Source organism: Leucopleurus acutus (genome assembly GCF_964270905.1).
Source record: "Leucopleurus acutus genome assembly, chromosome: 3".
Lineage (NCBI taxonomy): Eukaryota > Metazoa > Chordata > Mammalia > Artiodactyla > Delphinidae > Leucopleurus > Leucopleurus acutus.
In genome coordinates, this window is record NC_139145.1 from 92,043,953 (window position 1) to 92,066,346 (window position 22,394).

Genomic DNA, 22,394 nt, shown 5'->3' on the forward strand with positions numbered 1-22,394 from the left:
CTGCATACAGGTCTTTCGTCTCCTTAGGTAGGTTTATTCCTAGGTATTTTATTATTCTTGCTGTAGTGGTAAATGGGATTGTTTCCTTAATTTCTCTTTCAGATTTTTCATCATTAGTGTATAGCAATGCAAGAGATTTCTGTGCATTAATTTTGTATCCTGCTACTTTACCAAATTCATTGCTTAGCTCTAGTAGTTTTCTGGTGGCATCTTTAGGATTCTCTATGTATACTATCATGTCATCTGCAAACCGTGACAGCTTTACTTCTTCATTTCCAATTTGTATTCCTTTTATTTCTTTTTCTTCTCTGATTGCCATGGCTAGGACTTCCAAAACTATCTTGAATAATAGTGGTGAGAGTAGACAACCTTGTCTACTTCCTGATTTAGAGGAAATGCTTTCAGTTTTTCACCATTGAGAATGATGTTTGCTGTAGGTTTGTCGTATATGGCCTTTATTATGTTGAGGTAGGTTCCCTCTATGCACATTTTCTGGAGAGTTTTTAGCATAAATGGGTTGTGAATTTTTTCAGATGCTTTTTCTGCCTCTATTGAGATGATCATATTGTTTTTTTTCTTCAATTTGTTAATATGGTGTATCACATTGATTGATTTGCGTATATTGAAGAATCCCTGCATTCCTGGTATAAACCCCACTTGATCATGGTGTATGATCCTTTTAATTTGTTGTTGGATTCTGTTTGCTAGTATTTTGTTGAGGATTTTTGCATCTATATTCATCAGTGATATTGGTCTGTAATGTTCTTTTTTTGTAGTATCTTTGTCTGGTTTTGCTACCAGGGTGATGGTGGCCTCATAGAATGAGTTTGGGAGTGTTCCTTCCTCTGCAATTTTTTGAAAGAGTTTGAGCAGGATGGTGTTCGCTCTTCTCTAAATGTTTGATAAATTCACCTGTGAAGCCATCTGGTCCTAGACTTCTGTTTGTTGGAAGATTTTTAATCACAGTTTCAATTTCGTTACTTGTGATTGGTCTGGTCATATTTTCTATTTCTTCCTGGTTCAGTCTGGGAAGGTTATACCTTTCTAAGAATTTGTCCATTTCTTCCAGGTTGTCCATTTTATTGGCATAGAGTTGCTTGTAGTAGTCTCTTATGATACTTTGTATTTCTGCGGTGTGTGTTGTAACTTCTTTTTCATTTCTAATTTTATTGATTTGAGTCCTCTCCCTCTTTTTATTGATGAGTCTGGCTAATGGTTTCTCAATTTTGCTTATCTTCTCAAAGAACCAGCTTTTAGTTTTATTGATCTTTGCTATTGTTTTCTTTGTTTCTATTTCATTTATTTCTGCTCTGTTCTTTATGATTTCTTTCCTTTTGCTAACATTGGGTTTTGTTCGTTCTTCTTTCTCTAGTTCCTTTAGGTGTAAAGTTAGATTGTTTATTTGATATATTTCTTGTTTCTTGAGGTAGGCTTGTATAGCTATAAACTTCCCTCTTAGAACTGCTTTTGCTGCATCCCATAGGTTTTCGATTGTTGTGTTTTCATTGTCATTTGCCTCTAGGTATTTTTTTATTTCCTCTTTGATTTCTTCAGTGATCTCTTGGTTATTTAGTAGCATACTGTTTAGCCTCCATGTGTTGTGTTCTTTACCTTTTTTTCCCGTAATTCATTTCTAATCTCATAGCATTGTGGTCAGAAAAGATGCTTGATATGATTTCAATTTTCTTAAATTTACTGAGGCTTGATTTGTGACCCAAGATGTGATCTATCCTGGAGAATATTCCACGCGCACTTGAGAATAAAGTGTAATCTGCTGTTTTTGGATGGAATGTCCTATAAATATCAATTAAATCTCTCTGGTCTATTGTGTCACATAAAGCTTGTGTTTCCTTATTAATTTTCATTTTGGATGATCTGTCCATTGGTGTAAGTGAGGTGTTAAAGTCCCCCACTATTACTGTGTTATTGTCGATTTCAGCTTTTATAGCTGTTAGCACTTGCCTTATGTATTGAGGTGCTCCTATGTTGGGTGCATATATATTTAGAATTGTTATAGCTTCTTCTTGGATTGATCCTTGATCATTATGTAGTGTCCTTCCTTGCCTTTTGTAACATTCTTTATTTTAAAGTCTATGTTATCTGATATGAGTGTTGCTGTGCCAGCTTTCTTTTGATTACCATTTTCATGGAATATCTTTTTCCACCCCCTCACTTTCAGTCTGTATGTGTCCCTAGGTCTGAAGGGGGTCTCTTGTAGACAGCATATATATTGGTCTTGTTTTTGTATCCATTCAGCGAGCCTGTGTCTTTTGGTTGGAACATTTAATCCATTCATGTTTAAGGTAATTATTGATATGTATGTTCCTATGACCATTTTCTTAATTGTTTTGGGTTTGTTTTTGTAAGTCCTTTTCTTCTCTCGTGTTTCCTACTTAGAGAAGTTTCTTTAGCATTTGTTGTAGAGCTGGTTTGGTGGTGCTGAATTCTCTTAGCTTTTGCTTGTCTGTGAAGCTTTTGATTTCTCCATCAAATCTGAATGAGATTTTTGCCAGTTGAGTAATCTCGGTTATAGGTTCTTCCTTTTCATCACTTTACGTATATCATGCCACTCTCTTCTGGCTTGTAGAGTTTCTGCTGAGAAATCAGCTGTTAACCTTATGGGAGTTCCATTGTATGTTATTTGTTGTTTTTCCCTCGCTGCTTTTAATAATTTATCTTTGTCTTTAATTTTTGCCAATTTGATTACTATGTGTCTCAGTGTGTTTCTCCTTGGGTTTATCCTGTATGGGACTCGCTGTGCTTCCTGGACTTGGGTGGCTATTTCCTTTCCCATGTTAGGGAAGTTTTCAACTATAATCTCTTCAAATATTTTCTCTCGTCCTTTCTCTCTCTCTTCTCCTTCTGGGACCCCTATAATGTGAATGTTGTTGTGTTTAATGTTGTCCCAGAGGTCTCTCAGGCTGTCTTCATATCTTTTCATTCTTTTATTCTGTTCTGCAGTAGTGAATTCCACCAGTCTGTCTTCCAGGTCACTTATCCGTTCTTCTGCCTCAGTTATTCTGCTTTTGAGTCCTTCTTGTGTAGTTTTCCTTTCAGTTATTGTATTGTTCATCTTTGTTTGTTTGTTCTTTAATTCTTCTGGGTCTTTGTTAAACATTTCTTGCATCTTCTCAATCTTTGCCTCCATTCTTTTAATGAGGTCCTGGATCATCTTCACTATCATTATTCTGAATTCTTTTCCTGGATGGTTGCCTATCTCCACTTCATTTAGTTGTTTTTCTGGGGGTCTATTTTGTTCCTTCATCTGGTACATAGACCTCTGCCTTTTCATCTTCTCTATCTTTCTGTGAATGTGGTTTTTGTTTCACAGGCTGCAGGATTGTAGTTCTTCTTGCTTCTGCTGTCTCCCCTCTGGTGGATGAAGCTATGTAAGAGGCTTGTGCAAGTTTCCTCTCTTCCCGTATATTCTACACCCAAGAGAATCTCTTACTTATCTGCTCTTTTTTTTTTTTTTTTTTTTTGGCGGTACGCGGGCCTCTCACTGTTGTGGCCTCTTCCGTTGCGGAGCCCAGGCTCCAGGCGCGCAGGCTCAGCAGCCATGGCTCACGGGTCCAGCCGTTCCATGGCACTTGGGTCCTCCTGGACTGGGGCATGAACCCGTGTCCCTTGCTTTGGCAGGCAGACTGTCAACCACTGCGCCATCAGGGAAGCCCTATCTGCTCATTTTCAGCATTTAACACAGAGACAAATGTAATGGAAAATGCAATTCTTTAGTAAATCCAAGGTGCATTTGCATCTCCAATATTTGAGACAATGTCACAACCACTTAGTACCGAATAGTGCCTCTAGGGCCACAGAACTCATATTCTCTGCAGGATCTGTCCTTGTCCTGATGCATCTTGGGCAAACATATATCATGAAGCCAGCATAAGTACAATTTTAAGGAAAATTATTTAATCTTCTAACTAACTGGAATTGAGCAAGAAAAAAATTTACTGCCTTCATGAATTCTAAGAACTAGAGGTGCCCTGAACCATCATATATTGTGATAATTTATGCTAGGATATTTGGTGTTCTGGTGGACCTGGGAAATATCAACTTATTCTGCAACATTTGCATCAACAGAGAAATGGCACATCTACATGATTAATTAGCCTGTTTGCACTTAACAATATTTTTTTATCCTGTGTACCTTTTTCAAAGTATCTCTTCAAATGTCTAACTGTTTTAGTGAAAGATGATCAAAATTAGCACTAAGCATTTTAACTCTTTTATAGTAATATAACACACATACAGAAAATTCACAAAAGTGTAGAGCACAGGGAATTTTCACAAAGGAAACACACCAATGTAAGCAATATTCAATCAAGAAATAGCGTATCTTCCATGTCCCTCAAGTCCCTCATTCTGTGTTCCCTCCCAGTAACTACCTCCTCCCTTCCCCCCAAAGGTATTACAGATTTAATATATGTCTGTGAATTCTTTGATAATCCTACCTTCAAAAGGTAAAGCCCAATTCCCTTCACCATAAGAGTGGACTGAACTAAAATGCTTAATACTTTTAATAAATTTGTAATCATTCTAAAAGATTAAGTGTTCCCAAAATAAGAAGAAAGAAAAATATGACATAAAACTTTTTTCCTAAATCCTGTATTTATTTGTTTATATAATAAGATAATTTCATAGCACCAGGCTTGAAAGAGATAATGTCATGTTTTAACCATGCTTTGGAATCTATATAGTTAATGGTGTACATGCAAGTTCTTATTCTAATGGTAGATGAAAGAATCCCCAAATCTGGACTTTGCCTGCAGTTAATTATCCTTTATCAACTTTTGACAGATGAGGCCCAATAAAGTACTGGTAAATTATAACATAACAAATAAATGACGTATAATAAGGCCTTTTGAAAATGCTTTCCCACACATGCATTTCTGTCTCAAAGGCACATTACAAAGTCCAGCAGAATAGGACATGTTTAACATTATAGCAAATAGGAAAGGTGAAATAGCTGAAGTACAAAATGCATTAGCTCACTATTTCTTACATAAAAACAGAGGTATCCAGCAAAAATAATGTATTAACATGATTGTGAACTCCAGAACTTCAACACCTACAACTTAGGCAGACTCTATCTCTGCTCAGTAAATATCAAATACTTCACCAAAAGAAAAGAAGTGTTCATCTTTAACAGAAGAATGGATGATTAATTAATCATTACAAATAGTCTCCCAAATACATAATTTATTTTCTTCTACTCATTGGTGGTTCTTATGGATCCACTAAAGAAAAAGAGCTAAAGGCAAGCCACACACACACACACACACACACACATACACACACACACACAAAGAACAGAAAAAAGGAAGAATGAATAGCAGCACCCAGAATGGGTAACAAAGCTTTTAGTTATCATACCAGGAAAATAAATATTAGAAAATAATTTTAAGGCACTGCTATTTCAAATTGCAGCCCATACTAGAATTTAGTTTGAAAACTGCCATTATAGACTTTTATTCATTATATATTTATTGAGCATTCATTATATTCCAACCATTGTTCTATGTTTGGAACATAGAACATAGAACATGGAACATAGAAGTGAATGAAACAAAGTTCCTGCATTCATGGAGGTTGCATGCAAGTGTGATAAATGATGATAGGATAGGATAGGATGGGATGGGATAGGATATAGGATATATGCATACATATAATATTAAGTAGCACTATGAAAAAAAGTTGAAAAATTATTTTTAAAAATAAAGCAGGGTAAGGGGATAGTTAAAAATGATGAGAGGGACGCAATTTTAGGTGGCAATGGGAGTGTCAGAAAAGTTTCCTTTGAAAAAGTAAAACCTGAGTTGTGACATGGGAAAAAAAATGAGGAATTAAGCTGAATTATGATAAGACCTTAGGGAAGAGTATTTCAGGTAGAGGGAAGAGCAAGTGAAGAAACTTAGAACAATAAAAGTACTTATTGCTCTTGAGGAACTGCCAGAAAGGCGTGTGACCAGAGCAGAGATTATAAATGGGGAAACAATGAAGGTGGTGAGACATCCAAGGGTCAGATTATGAAGGAACTTTTATGTCATATTAAGAAATTTGGAAATTATTCTCAGTGTGATGGAATGACACTAGGCTTTCTCACAAAATCTGACTAATGTTTTTAAGACATCATTGTTTATAGATAACAGAATAAAATAGAATAGAATAGAGTAGAATAGAATAGAATAGAATAGAATAGAACAGAATAGAATAGAATGAGGGGGTGAGAGCTGAAGCCCCAAGAAGAGTCATGAGGTTATTATAGAAATGAGATAATGGTAGCTTTATGAGAGCAGTAGTGGCAGTGGAGGGCGGGTAGGTGGAGTCAGGATACATAATGAATATGGAGCCAAACGGATCCGAAGTGGGAGGAAAAAGTATCAAGAATGACTCCAAAATGTTTGTACTGAGCAACTGGGTAAATTTTTACTGATAGGAAAGAAGAGAAGAGGAAAGTAGTGCACAGGGGATGGAAATCAAGAGTTTGATTTGAGACATGCTAAATTGTAGGGGCCTATTAGATGTCAAAGTAGAAGTGTTGAGTAGGAAACTGGATGCAGAAAAAAATGGAAGAGGAGTGTCCCACATTGGAGAGAGATATATATATACACATATATGCATACATACATATATATACACACACACTGGAAATACGTGTGCGTATATATATACACATACATATTATTTGTATATATATATGACTGGTTATTATGTTTTATGTAACATATTTGTAAAATATAGTTACTAGCGTTTTATTAAATTTAAAGTCCCAGGACTAAATGAAATCCCCCAGAGACTGAGTGTAGCAGGCAGATTCCTTTGAGTGAATCACATCTCCTTCTTCTTAGGCCATGCATTTGGGGTGGTACTAAGTCCAAACTGAAATACCTTGGCTTAAGCAAATCAGAAATTTCATTTGCTTGGCTAACAATGACTTCAGATTGGGGTCAGGTTCAATTTTGGCTATGAAAAAGATGAGTCTTGGGGCAAAAGATTTTTCTGATTTCCCATGAAAGCTATCAAAAAAAGAAGTAATCTTTAAAGGGGAGTCTGAATTACAAAGAGTTGACCCTGCAGAAGGTAAGTACAGAAGTGGAAAGAAACCAGGTACTCAGGGTGCCTTTGATCAACTATCAGCTGAAGTCAGAATACCTCTGAACTTTCAATTTAAGAAAACCAATAAGCATCTTAACTCAAGCAGATGTTTTGGTAGTTTTTGTGGATTTTAATAAGCATCTGAGACCAAAAATAGAAATAAAGGTAAAAAAGAAGCAAGGGAGAGAGGGAGTAAAGTGAAACAAAAGGAGGAGACAAACGAACAACATAGAAGGAGGAAAAAAGAAGAAAGGGAGAGAGGGAAAAAAGGAGAACATACTTCAGTTTGAGCAGTAAAAAAGAAAAATGAACCAGAGAAATTTATTCTTTCATTCCCTAAAGGAGATTTTCCAACTATTTTCTTGCAAAATCTACAAATATCACCAAATTTAGAGGAGGACCAGTCCTCTCAAGTAGTTAAGATACCTGCCAGAAAGGACCTTAACACCTCTCTGTTTTACAAATGGAAATTGATGCCAGTGAACGTTGGGTACTTGGTCAATGTTACATTACCATTCTGCTATCAGGTACCACACTGTTAAAAAGATATTTGCTTCCTCAGTGCACTCTCAAAAGAGTGACCAAGGGGGCTTCCCTGGTGGCACAGTGGTTGAGAGTCCGCCTGCCGATGCAGGGGACATGGGTTCGTGCCCCGGTCCGGGAAGATCCCACATGCTGCGGAGTGGCTGGGCCTGTGAGCCATGGCCGCTGAGCCTGCGCGTCCGGAGCCCGTGCTCCGCAACGGGAGAGGACACAACAGTGAGAGGCTCATGTACCGCAAAGAAAAAAAAAAAAAAAAAGAGAGTGACCAAGGTATCCTGATGCTTCGTCATCACTGGGTTCTAAAATTTCAATGGATAAGACGAGGGTTTCATTGTGTTTGTTTTTTAGGGCAGTGTACTCAGCTGTTATTTACAAGAGATCAATAACAACATCATTTAAAATATTTTAAAAATCCATTTCAACTAAAACATAACAACAGACATTGTTTTTAACGTCTTTACTGGAGTATAATTGCTTTACAATGGTGTGTTACTTTCTGCTGTATAAAAAAGTGAATCAGCTATACCTATACATATATCCCCATATCTCCTCCCTCTTGCATCTCCCTTCCACCCACCCCTCTAGGTGGACACAAAGCACCGAGCTGATCTCCCTGTGCTATGCAGCTGCTTCCCACTAGCTATCTATTTTACATTTGGTAGTGTATATATGTCCATGCCACTCTCTCACTTCATCCCTGCTTACCCTTCTCCTTCCCCGTGCAGACATTTCTTAGTGCCTGAATTTTCAAGAAATAGTCTGAACAAAATGAAACCATTTCAATTAACATGGCATTAATCATGCTTTCAAGGAATGGTGAAGGGATTACAGGCTTTCTTTCCCCTCAACTCTCAGTGCTATTCACCTGAACTTGGCCGGGGTTCTTGGCAAATGCAAGGAGAGTAATTAAGGATTATATTTATCCTTTCTGTTGACATCTGGAAAAAACCCCAGGGAAAAGTCAGCAGCCGTTAATTCAAATAAGTATAGTTCCTTTGACAATGCAATTGAACATCCTTCTCTTTTAAAGATGTAAAGTCTCATTCTAATCCATCATATTTTTACCACATCTAAGCTTTGCCACATAACTTACATGTTGGGAAGTTGTTCAAACAACATTGTAAGTACTTCCTGAATTTCTAATAAAGATGTAGTTATAAAAGAATAATATTTTTCAACAGCCCGATTTTGGGTAGCTCCACACATACCAGAAACACCTGCCAGCTACCTCTACAGAGACCTTCTTTCCTAATATTGTATACCTTAAATACTCATATGTATTATTCATGATGTACTCCTAACTGATATTTGTTATTCAGATGAAATGCAAAGCTGTGGATCTTACATTCCTTAAAAAGCATGTAATCTGGTTTATATGAGATTAGAATCAAATTCAAATATTTTTCTTTTTCTTACTTTCTTTTTTTTTTCTTTTTCTTTCTTTCTTAATTAGTTAGTTTTGGCAAGTAAGTTCATTTGTATTTGTGACTGGCAACTTACAGCTTCTGTCGCCTAAAAGGGCTCCTTTCCCCCTTAACTCTCGGTGTTATTCACCTGTCTCCTAAAAAGGCCAAAAAAAATTCTGGCCACCAACGTTGTCAGAATCATATTCAAAGTTCTTTTGACAAAGTTCTTGTAACTCAGCTGCCTGCTGAGTGAAAGAGCAGAGTACTAACAGCACATGAGGCAGGAGGGGAATAAAATACAGGTAAAAGAATTACCACAGCAGCCACATAACTGCATTTGAGTAGCTACATTTTTCTAGAACTATGCAAAACATTATTTCAAGTCATAATTACTTTGTCTTCAGACCTTATATTCCAGTCATTTTAAATAAAAATATCGTGTTTTTCATTCATTGTTGTTTTGTTATAGCTGGGTATCTTTCTTTCTTTTTTTTTTTTTTTTTGCAGTACACAGGACTCTCACAGTTGTGGCCTCTCCCGTTGTGGAGCACAGGCTCCGGACGCACAGGCTCAGAGGCCATGGCTCACGGGCCTAGCCGCTCCGCGGTACGTGGGATCTTCCCGGACTGGGGCACGAACCCGTGTCCCCTGCATTGGCAGGCAGACTCTCAACCACTGTGCCACCAGGAAGCCCCAATTTTTCTTTTTTAAAGTGGGTTTTTTTTAAAAGACGTCAATACCCAGTTGTCTATCCCATCACATCAAAGTCAGTTTTTCATAAATAGAGAGGAAAATGCCTTGAAGGGTTAAAAACAGCACCATATTATAATCATGGTTTGACTGTGATTCTGTTGAATTTATATAATCACTGAACCTTATTGTTAGGAGTCCTCGGTTACCTAAGGTGGCCTCATTAACCTGCATGATCAGGTAGGCAAACATAGTAGCAAACAATATAATTTACCCTTTTGTCATGTTCTTCTGGTCATTGCTAAAGGCACTACATCTTGACATGGAATAAAACAAAATAAAATGGAATCTGACTTTCAAGTGAAGAAAAATAATAAAACATTATGATAATAAGGCTTCATGTACAAAGTTCACATGAACAAAGGAGCAAGGTAAAAACCCACCCGACAAAACAAATGAGGAGGAAATAGGCAGTCTACCAGAAAAGAATTCAGAGTAATGATAGTAAAGATGATCCAAAATCTTGGAAATAGAATGGATAAAATACAAGAAACGTTTAACAACGACTTAGAAGAACTAAAGAGCAAACAAACAATGATGAACAACAAAATAAATGAAATTAAAAATTCTTGAGAAGGTATCAATAGCAGAATAACTGAGGCAGAAGATAACATAGTGGAAATAACTAGTGAAGAACAGAATAGAGAAAAAAGAATGAAAAGAATTGAGGACAGTCTTAGAGACCTCTGGTACCACATTAAATGCACCACCATTTGAATTACAGGGGTCCAAGAAGAAAAAGAGAAAAAAAAAAAAGGGACTGAGAAAATATTTGAAGAGATTATACTTGAACACTTCCTTAATATGGGAAAGGAAATAGTCAATCAAGTCAAGAAAGCACAGAGAGTCCCATACAGGATAAATCCAAGGAGAAACACACAAAGACACATAATAAAGAAAGTATCAAAAATTAAATAGAAAGAAAAAATATTACAAGCAGCAAGGGAAAAACAACAAATAACATACAAGGGGATCCCCATAAGGTTAACAGCCGATCTTTCAACAGAAACTCTGCAAGCCAGGAGGGAGTGGCAGAACATATTTAAAGTGATGAAAGGGGAAAACGTACAACCAAGATTACTCTACGCTGCAAGGAGCTCATTCAGATTCAATGGAGAAATTAAAACCTTTACTGACAAGCAAAGCTAAGATTACTCAGCACCACCAAACCAGCTTTACAACAAATGCTAAAGGAATGTCTCTTGGCAGGAAACACAAGACAAGGAAAAGACCTACAATAACAAACCCAAAACAAATAAAAAACTGCTAATCGGAACATACATATCGATAATTACCTTAAAGGTAAATGGATTAAAGGCTCCAACCAAAAGACATAGACTGGCTGAATGGATCCAAAAACAAGACCCGTATATATGCTGTCTACGAGAGACCCACTACAGACCTAGGAACACATACAGACTGCAAGTGAGGGGATAGAAAAAGTAATCCCATGCAAATGGAAATCAAAAGAAAGCTGGAGTAGCAATTCTCATAGCAGACAAAATAGACTTTAAAATAAAGACTATTACAAGAAGGCTTTCCTGGTGGTGCAGTGGTTGAGAGTCCGCCTGCCGATGCAGGGGACGCGGATTTGTGCCCCGGTCCAGGAAGATCCCACATCCGGCAGAGCGGCTGGGCCCGTGAGCTGTGGCCGCTGAGCCTGCGTGTCCAGAGCCTGTGCTCCACAATGGGAGAGGCCCGCGTGCTGGAAAAAAAAAAAAAAGACTATTACAAGAGACAAAGAAGGACACTACATAATGATCAAGGGATCAATCCAAGAAGAAGATATAACAATTTTAACATTTATGCACCCAACATAGGAGCACCTCAATACATAAGGCAAATGCTAAAAGCCATAAAACGCGAATTCAAAAGTAACACAATCATAGTACGGGACTTTAACTCCCCGCTTTCACCAATGGACAGATCATCCAAAATGAAAATAAATAAGGAAGCACAAGCTTGAAATGATACTTAAACAAGATGGACTTAATTGATATTTATAGGACATTCCATCCAAAAACAACAGAATAACTTTCTTCTCAAGTGATCTTGGAACATTCTCCAGGATAGATCATAGCTTGGTTCACAAATCAAGCATTGGTAAATTTAAGAAAATTGAAATGGTATCAAGTATCTTTTCCGAAAACAATGCTGTGAGACTAGATATCAATTACAGGAAAAAATCTGTAAAAAATACAAACACATGGAGGCTAAACAATACACTACTTAATAACTAAGAGATCACTGAAGAAATCAAAGAAAAATCAAGAAATACCTAGAAACAAATGACAATGAAAACATGATGACCCAAAACCTATGGGATACAGCAAAAGCAGTTCTAAAATGGAAGTTTATAGCAATACAATCCTACCTCAAGAAACAAGAAATGTCTCAAATAAACGACCTAACTTTACATCTAAAGCAATTAGAGAAAGAAGAATGAAAACACCCCTAAGTTAGCAGAAGGAAAGAAATTATAAAGATCAGGTCAGAAATAAATGAAAAGGAAATGAAGGAAACAGTTGCAAAGATCAATAAAACTAAAAGCTCTATCTTTAAGAAGGTAAACAAAATTAGCAAACCATTAGCCAGACTGATCGAGAAAAAAAAGGAGAAGACTCAAATCAATAGAATTAGAAATGAAAAAGAGAAGTAACAGCTGACACTGCAGAAATACAAAGGATCAGGAGAGATTACTACAAGCAATTTTATGCCAATAAAATGGACAACCTGGAAGAAATGGACACATTCTTAGAAAAACACAACCTTCTGAGACTGAATCAGGAAAAAATAGAAAATATAAACAGACCAATCACAAGCACTGAAATTGAGACCATGATTCAAAACCTTCCAACAAACAAAAGCCCAGGACCAGATTCCTTCCCAGGTGAATTCAATCAAACCTTTAGAGAAGAGGTAACGTTTACCCTTCTCAAACTCTTCTAAAATATAGCAGAGGGAGGAAAACTCCCAAACTCATTCTATGAGGCCACCATCACCCTGATACCAAAACCAGAGAAAGATGTCACAAAGAAAGAAAACTACATGCCAATATCACTGATGAACATAGATGCAAAATCCTCAACAAAATACCAGCAAACAGAACCCAACAGCACATTAAAAGGATCATACACCACGATCAAGTGGGGTTTATTCCAGGAATGCAAGGATTCTTCAAGATACGCAAATCAATCAATGTGATAAAACATATTAAATTGAAGGAGAAAAACCATATGATCAGCTCAACAGATGCAGAAAAAACTTTTGACAAAATTCAAAACCCATTTATGATAAAACCTCTCCAGAAAGTAGGCATAGAGGGAACTTACCTCAACATAATAAAGGCCATATATGACAAACCCACAGCAAACATCATTCTCAATGGTGAAAAACTGAAACCGTTTCCTCTAAGATCAGGAACAAGACAAGGCTGTCCACTCTTATCACTATTATTCAACATAGTTTTGGAAGTCTTAGCCACAGCAATCAGAGAAGAAAATGAAATAAAAGGAATCCAGATCGGATAAGAAGAAGTAAAGCTGTCACTGTTTGCAGATGACATGATACTATACATGGAGAATCCTAAAGATGCTACCAGAAAAGTACTAGAGCTAAGCAATGAATCTGGTAAAGTAGCAGGATACAAAATTAATGCACAGAAATCTCTTGCATTCCTATACACTAATGATGAATAATCTGAAAGAGAAATTAAGGAAACACTCCCATTTACCATTGCAACAAAAAGAATAAAATACCTAGGAATAAACCTACCTAAGGAGACAAAAGACCTGTATGCAGAAAACTATAAGACACTGATGAAAGAAATTAAAGGTGATACCAACAGATGGAGAGATATACCATGTTCTTGGACTGGAAGAATCAACATTGTGAAAATGACTATACTACCCAAAGCAATCTACAGATTCAGTGCAATCGCTGTCAAACTACCAATGGCATTTTTCACAGAACTAGAACAAAAAAATTTCACAATTTGTATGGAGACACAAAGGACCACAAAAAGCCAAAGCAATCTTGAGAAAGAAAAACGGAGCTGGAGGAATCAGGTGCCTGGACTTCAGACTATACTACAAAGCTACAGTAATCAAGACAGTGTGGTACTGGCACAAAAACAGAAACATAGATCAATGGAATAGGATAGAAAACCCAGAGATAAACCCATGCACATATGGTCACCTTATTTTTGATAAACGAGGCAAGAATATACAGTGGAGAAAAGAGAGCCTCTTCCATAAGTGGTGCTGGGAAAACTGGACAGCTACATGTAAAAGAATGCAATTAGAACACTCCCTAACACCACAAACAAAAATAAACTCAAAATGGATTAATGAACTAAATGTAAGGCCAGACACTATCAAACTCTTAGAGGAAAACATAGGCTGAACACTCTATGACGTATATCACGGCAAGATCCTTTTTGACCCACCTCCTAGAGAAATGGAAATAAAAACAAAAATAAACAAATGGGACCTCATAAAAATTAAAAGCTTTTGAACATTGAAGAAAACCATAAACAATACAAAAAGACAACCCTCAGATGGGAGAAAATATTTGCAAAGGAAGCAACTAACAAAGGATTAATATCTAAAATTTACAAGCAGCTCATGCAGCTCAATATCAAAAAAAAACCCAATCCAAAAATGGGCAGGAGACCTAAACAGACATTTCTCCAAAGAAGATATACAGATTGCCAACAAACACATGAAAGAATGCTCAACATCACTAATCATTAGAGAAATGCAATTCAAAACTACAATGAGGTATCACCTCACACCAGTCAGAATGGCCATCATCAAAAAATCTACAAACAATAAATGCTGGAGAGGGTGTGGAGAAAAGGGAACCCTCTTGCACTGTTGGTGGGAATGTAAATTGATACAGCCACTATGGAGAACAGTATGGAATTTCCTTAAAAAACTACAAATAGAACTACCATATGACCCAGCAATCCCACTACTGGGCATATACCCTGAGAAAACCATAATTCAAAGAATCATGTACCACAATGTTCATTGCAGCAGTATTTACAATAGTCAGGACATGGAAGCAACCTAAGGTCCATGGACAGATGAATGGATAAAGAAGATGTGGCACACATATACAATGGAATATTACTCAGCCTCAAAAAGAAACAAAATTGAGTTATTTGTAGTGAGGTGGATGGACCTAGAGTCTGTCATACAGAGTGAAGTAAGTCAGAAAGAGAAAAAAAATGCTGTATGCTAACACATATATATGGAATCTAAAAGAAAAAAAATGGTTCTGAAGAACGTAGGGGCAGGACAGGAGTAAAGACGCACACATAGAGAATGGACTTGAGGACATGGGGAGGGGGAAGGGTAAGCTGGGACGAAGCGAGAGAGTAGCACTGACATATATACAATACCAAATGTAAAATAGATAGCTGGTGGGAAGCAGTCGTATAGCACGGGGTGATCAGCTTGGTGTTTTGTGACCACCTACAGGGTTGGGTTAGGGAGAGTGGAAGGGAGATGCAAGAGAGAGGAGATATAGGGATATATGTATATGTATAGCTGATCCACTGTGTTATAAAGCAGAAAGTAACACACCACTGTAAAGCAATTATACTCCAAAAAAGATGTTAAAAATAATAATAATAATAAAAATTTTTAGAAAGTTAAAAAAAATATTAAGGAAAATGAATTTCTAAGAAGCTTAATCATTATTATCTAAATGGTTTATTTATTTGAGAACAGTTGACAAGGGGGGACCAAGGACAATTGAACTATCTCATGCTTAGCAGTACAAAATTTAGAGTAAATTCACCTGCTTTAAATCCAGTCCCATAAAAAGCATATTTAGACCTTTCAAATTTGACTTCGACTGCCTTTCAGAGTTTTGCTTTATATTCTAATCACAGTGCCATAGTAGGACTTCTCCAGGAAGCTCTTCTCACCATGCTTACGAATTTTATTATTTGGGACCAAAGCCTAGATCTGCAAGCAGCATGGAAAGGTAAGACCAATATTTTTTTTTCCTAAATGAAGTTAAAAAAAACTTGTTTCAGAGATTTTCCAAGCATCGTAGCATTTAGCTTTAAATTCAAATTGGATTCATACTGGAATTAGAACATTCAGTTAGTTATTTACTTGACTTTAAAAGTCAGAAATTTATTAGCCCATTTATTATTTCCTTAGTTATATAAATTGTCTTTTTAACCTTTTCTAACAAAGATGTTTGCCACATCTAAAAAGAGTACAGCTCTTTATTTTTCTTAATAAATTTTACTTACATTCATCACTAACATGTATATTTTCACTAATCACTCAGTACCAAGAAAATATATATCCACAGCTTTCTACTCCCATTTAATTTTCTCCAAAGGGATGTATCATATGTTGAAAATTCACCTGGTATTGTGGAGACCAAATTTCCCTAAAAGACACAATGCCAGATGTACAGCAATATGATCTCTACAATATAAACTATCCATGTATGTCAAATTCAAATGCTCTGGAATCATAAACAGAAGCTTGACTTTACTGACAAAATTATACTTTTTAATTACACTAGCTATCCCTTCCATGATAGAATTCAACTCCAACATCATTTTCCAGTCCAGAGTCACAATAGTAAATACCAAAAAACTTAGATTAATATCCAGCCTTTAATTAAGTAGCTCAAAAAATGCCTACATTTATAACTATTTCATGTCTTTATAAATTTTATTCTGGAGAAACTATTTTCCTTAAAGATAATGTAGTAAACAGGATACTTTTAAACTTAAATGTATACTGTTTATAACTTTTCCTTGTCTTTGTCTTACTTTATAATCTGTATATTCAACCATAAGCTAGTCAGATATTTTTTAAAATTCTAATATAAAAAGGTAATTATGAAAATAAAAACATATTTACACACAAAAAGTTGGAAAGGAATGTTCATAGCAGTATTATTCATAACAGCCAAAAAGTAGAAACTACCCAAACATCCATCAACTGATGAACGAACAAATGTGGTATATCTGTACAAAAAGGAAAAAGTACTGATACATGCTACAGCATGGATGAACACTGAAAACATTTTGCTAGGTGAAAGAAGCCAGTCACAAAAGACCATATGTTGTAGGATTCCATTTATACGAAATGTCCAAAATAAGCAAAACAATAAAGAGATAATAGTGGTTACTGAGGGATGGCATTAAAGGGGAGGACTGCTGAAAAATGGGGAGTGTTCCAAAACTGATCGTGGGAATGGCTGCATAAGACTGTGACCATACTAAAAAACATCAAATTATAAAATTTAAGTTAGTAAATTGTATGACATATGGATTATATTTTAACAAAGCTGTATTTTAAAAAGTAATAGAAAACTTCAGCTGTACTTCTGCTATGTTTACAAACTGCCTTCCCTCCATTTGGAGGACATTCTTTCAGTATGAAGCTTTCTAAGCAAATATTTGAAGTTAATGATCCTCCTGCTCTTCCCCCTTAGAGATGACTCAAAGGGATGAAGGGACTTGCTCATCATTATATAGCTAGGTGGCAACAACTAGAAAATAAATATTCTCTACTCTTATCAGGCTTTTGTCAATACCAGGAAAGTTTCTTATTTGCTTCTTGTGAAATGGATTTGCACCTACTGTAAGAATTCTCTGACAATCCTTTTGTTATATTGTGACCAGCTTCTTTCTAAAATATGTATTATTTATTTTTAAAATACTTTATCTCAATATTAAATTGACTATCTTCTTCCTTGACCTTTTTCTTTTTAAATGGAATAGCCCCACTCTCTATAGGTCTTGCACATTTGAAATCCAACCATTTTCAAATTTAGATAACTTTAAAATATTTAATATCTTTATAAAAAGGATGTCTAGAAATGATTTAATTTATAAATATATGTAATATTTTATCTTTCTTTCTTTGCTTGTTTTAAAGTAGTCCTTTAGATAATTGCTGCTTTAAAATTTTTTTCCAGGTTATCAATTTGAAAGTAATAATTCATGTCACTTTGATTAAAGCTATGATTTTTACATTTGGTATTTGAATCACTGAAAACTCCAGGGTCATCCTCTTGACTTTATGATCAAGGCTCTAAAACATAATACCCATGTGGGAACTGCAGATATTTTATTGGTGATATCCTGATCGACTGTCCATTGAAAGATGGGATCTGTCCTCAACCCCTAAGAATCTCTAAGTTTTCACTTTCCTCTTTAATTCTTCTGAGAACAGCTTTTATTCTGCCCTCTTCCTCTGTCTATTCTACCTCTTTGTTTTAATCACCTTACTTCTCTTATTTCCCTTCCACCCATTTCCTGGGCAATCTCCCCAGGTAGGCTTTCTTCCCATGTGAACAATTCATATTAGCTTTTACCTAGAAGGTGTCACGATTTTCTCTCTGAGATATTGAGGAATAACTGTATCCCACAATTAGAAATAAAATAACTGAGACACAAAGATCATTAACAACATTATCATGATAAGTTAACGATAAGTCTAAACATAGAGACCAGTTCTTACTTGAGATCTATTATGGACATCCAAGTTACAGTGATTAATACAAATTTAAGAAACCAGGCTCAGATTTCACCAAATCAGACAGAAACACTGAAAAGCAACTGAATATAGCTATCCGTCTTTAAAACCTATTACAATAGTGTGTGCTATATACAATATTTTTTCTCCGTTAAGCTACTTGTAATTAGGATGCATGCATTTTAAATATTTATTGAATGCTTGTCCACTAACCCTGCTATCTTTTGCAAAACCATCTCAGGTAGAAAATGTCTTCTTCCTTTGACACCAAAGTATGTTACCTATCACAGAACCTAGCATTTTTTTCTGCCTCACATTCTATTTATGTTTTGTCTCTTCTACTAAAAAATAAATTTCTTGAGAGTAGAATCCACATCTAAGTCATTTTTCTCCAACCAATGATACTAGGCAATTCATTTTCACCCAGTAAAGCTCAGTATTTGCTGCAGCAGGATATGTTCCTATCCTCTTCATAGCCCATGGAGTTGTTGCAGAGCTATGAAATATGTTTCAAAGCTGTCATTATTTTTTGAACTATGAGAACCTGAATTATTTTCCCTCTTAACTAAACAAGAATAACTGTTATTGCCAGAATTATGGGAAAAACGCTCTCTTTGAAATCTTTAGATAAAACCCAAGTATTACAGAGGGTATATTTTAAAAATCCATAAATATTACTACATCCAAACATTTTTCAATGCTTTCCATATCAAACTTGTCCTTTAGAGACCACGTTGAACAAAATGGATCCATACATTTCCCCAAAATGATAGACAGCAAGCATCACAAGTGAAAGGTAGACAATCTGTCTGATAGAAGCTCAACCACTCATTTAAATGAAATTCAAACCCCTGAGGAACTCAGAAATCCAGTGAGAAAAAATAATTTTGCCAACATAATACTAACCTTTCTTTAAACACAGACTTTTGCTTTAGGAACTTCATAGCCATTTCATACCAAGTAGTTCCAATGAAAATGTATGAGAGGAGACTTATGTAAGAGCCTGACTCAACATGGAAAGAATATATATATATTTAAAGCAAATAATTCAACAAAGCTCATTTTTCATAATTTTTCATAGAAATATATTTAAATATATTTAAATAAAGGGTTATTAGCTATTCTAATTCTTCCAAACAAATTTGATCAGTAAAGTAGAATAAGGGGTATACATCACATTAATAGACTCAACTCTCATATCAAACCTGCATTTGAATTCATGCCCCACTACTTAACAACCATGAGACACTGGGCAAGTTAGGCAACCTCTCTCTGCTGTACTTTCTCATCTGAAAAATGAAGCAAATAATTGTTCCCACCTAATAAGGTTATGTGGCTTAAAAGAGATACTGCTTATAAAGGGTTTAGTAGAGTACAGGTACATAATTAAAAGTACGGGTACATTTTAAAACAGAAATATCATCCAATAGTATGGATAATTGAAGTTTTCAAGTTATCTTTATTTCAATTTCTTTTTGAAGTTTCAAAAACAAAAATACATTATTAACTGAAATAATCTCAAAATGTTACTGTTTTAGAAAAAATATCTTATTATAAGCAACACACGAAAGTTTTAATTTTTAGGAAACATGACTCACTCAAATAAGATCCAAAATTTTAATGTTATCCCAAGAAAGGGGGCTACTTCTATAACCTTCGGCAAAGAACAATCCCCTATATCTAGGAACATTATCTTCATCTATTTTTTCTGTTAAATAGGTTGGTGGAGGGAATGGGGTAAGGAGGTTACAGATAGAAAAGGACACTCTCCCAGGTAGCCAGATTAACACATGAAACCCTTGTATTGGTTTGGACACCAAAGTGAAGTCATATTGCCCTTCCATCTGAACTAACTTTGAATATGTGCATAGAACATGTATTTTAACCACCAGGAGATTCAGATGATTATCAGCAAGTGGAAGGCAGAGCAATTTCTCAAAAGGTGGCAGGGATCTAGTTGTCAAAATCAAGTTGAGAAGTAAAATTCTAGTTTTTCGGGGGTGAAGGAAAAGCGAAGAATGAAAACTGCCAAGAATCCAACTCTTCAGGGGCACTGCATGAGGTCCAAGGCAGAAATGCAGGCATGGAGGAAACAAAGCATTAGGGTAAGGACTAGGTCTTGGATAATACCGTAAAAGATCATTTGATGGTCTCAAAAACTGAACCTTCTCAAATTTCTCCTGCCCAAGATAAGAAATAGTCTGAAGATAGCAACCAAGCTATTCCTAGGGGTGGAAACCAAATGCCTCCAGTTTGAGAAGACAGACTTCAATGTCTGATGGCTCTCACCCTGCGACGGAAGACTTCTTTGGAGAATAGTGAGCAATAAAAAGAATACTAGCAGCATCTAATGGCCTACCGAAGTAAGTGCCCCCGGACCTAGGTCCTAAGATAGAAAAAGTGAGATCCTAAATAAACATGCTGAACTACTTTAATGGATTTTAATGGATTTCTTATTTCTGGGAGAATAACAATGGAAAGAGGGCAACTGTCTAGACTACCACCTTCAAAGCATCGTGGGGAACATAAAGAAGCATAAGATGTCCAAAGAGTTTATTATAACTGTATTCTTCCTGCACAGTTTACCCAGTTAGATTAAAATCAGTAAAGCATGGCTGAATATATTGATCTTTTCATATTCTTGATCAATCAATATATAGAGTTTTAAAGTAATGAAGAATTAATTTCAAGAGAGTAACATATGACACATTTTCTGCTCTCAAAGTTATAGAGCTTACTTAGATTCTATTTCTATATCTACACCTGGCATTTTTAACCACGTTCTTACAGGAACAGTTCAATAGTGTAACATTAAATGGAAGGAGAATTCTTCCCTGTTTGCTATTTACCCTCCCGTCTAAATCATTTACCCTATGTCTATGGTGCTCAACCTTAGTTTATTCTAAATAGTTCTAAAGAGTAGTTGAAATAAATCATTTGGAAGAATTATTATATCACAGAGACAAGTCTATTAGCAATATTGCCAAATATTTGTGCATAAAAAGGCAACAGTATATTTTTTAAAGGAATTTTTTAAATTGTCAAAATGATCTTAAAGGGATAGAAGACGCTTCTAGAAAAAGCAGTGTCTGATAACTGAAAAAAAAATTAATTAAGCTCCCCTTTAAAGGTAGAAAAGAAATGGACATTACCTGAATTCTCATTCACTTGGCTGCTTTTAAAATATTAAGGAGTTAAATCTTGCCTCTAACTGCTATATTAGAATTTAGCTTTGATAACTAAGAATCATTCCTTTTCTGAATGCAGCATAGTTGCAAGTTTCCCTTTAAAGCCTTTTTAGAAGGCAGTTCTTTTTATTCACAACTCACTTCTCTTCTTTTCTTAATTAGTAGCTTGAATGTGATTTTCCTTTTTTTAAATTGAGCAGGCTGTGTAGCTAAATGGTGTTTTTGACATTCCTGCACTGGGGACAGATTCAAAACCAAGGCACAAGACAATAGAGATTGACTACATACTTCAAGGCCCCAAATGGAGGGAAATGCTGGTAATTACAGGAATTCGGCAACACTTTGTCTCTTGGCATCTGTACTTGGAAAAACAATGAAATAATCATGCACAAATATGATGTGAAATGTGTTTATGGAGCGGCATGTTTTATTAACACTGAGCACAGCACAGAGATAAGCACCACTTACTAATTTTAAAATTTCTATGAACTGTGGCAATTAAGCCTAATAATTATTTAAAGACTATAACAAAAATGAGCCCATTTTGTACTGCATTTTAGAGAAAAAAATAAATAGGATGCTAAAGTTCAGTTTGGATGATGTACCACCAGCACAATTTTGTACTTTCCCTACCTGGCATGATTTGAAACTAGAAACATCTCCTAACATATTAGGCTCAAATTTAGGGATTTCCTCAGTTCATATTTTGCTTCTTTGCTAATTTTTTCTTGTTTTTGTTGTGGAAACTATTTCTTGGGCGTCTTTTGTGCCTTAGATGTTAGTTTTATAGAGTGTTACTACATACCATGGGTGGCCGTCAGGAAACAGCAGGTCTAACTGAATAAAGTATTGAATATATTAATTGTTCCTTCGAGAATAGTCAT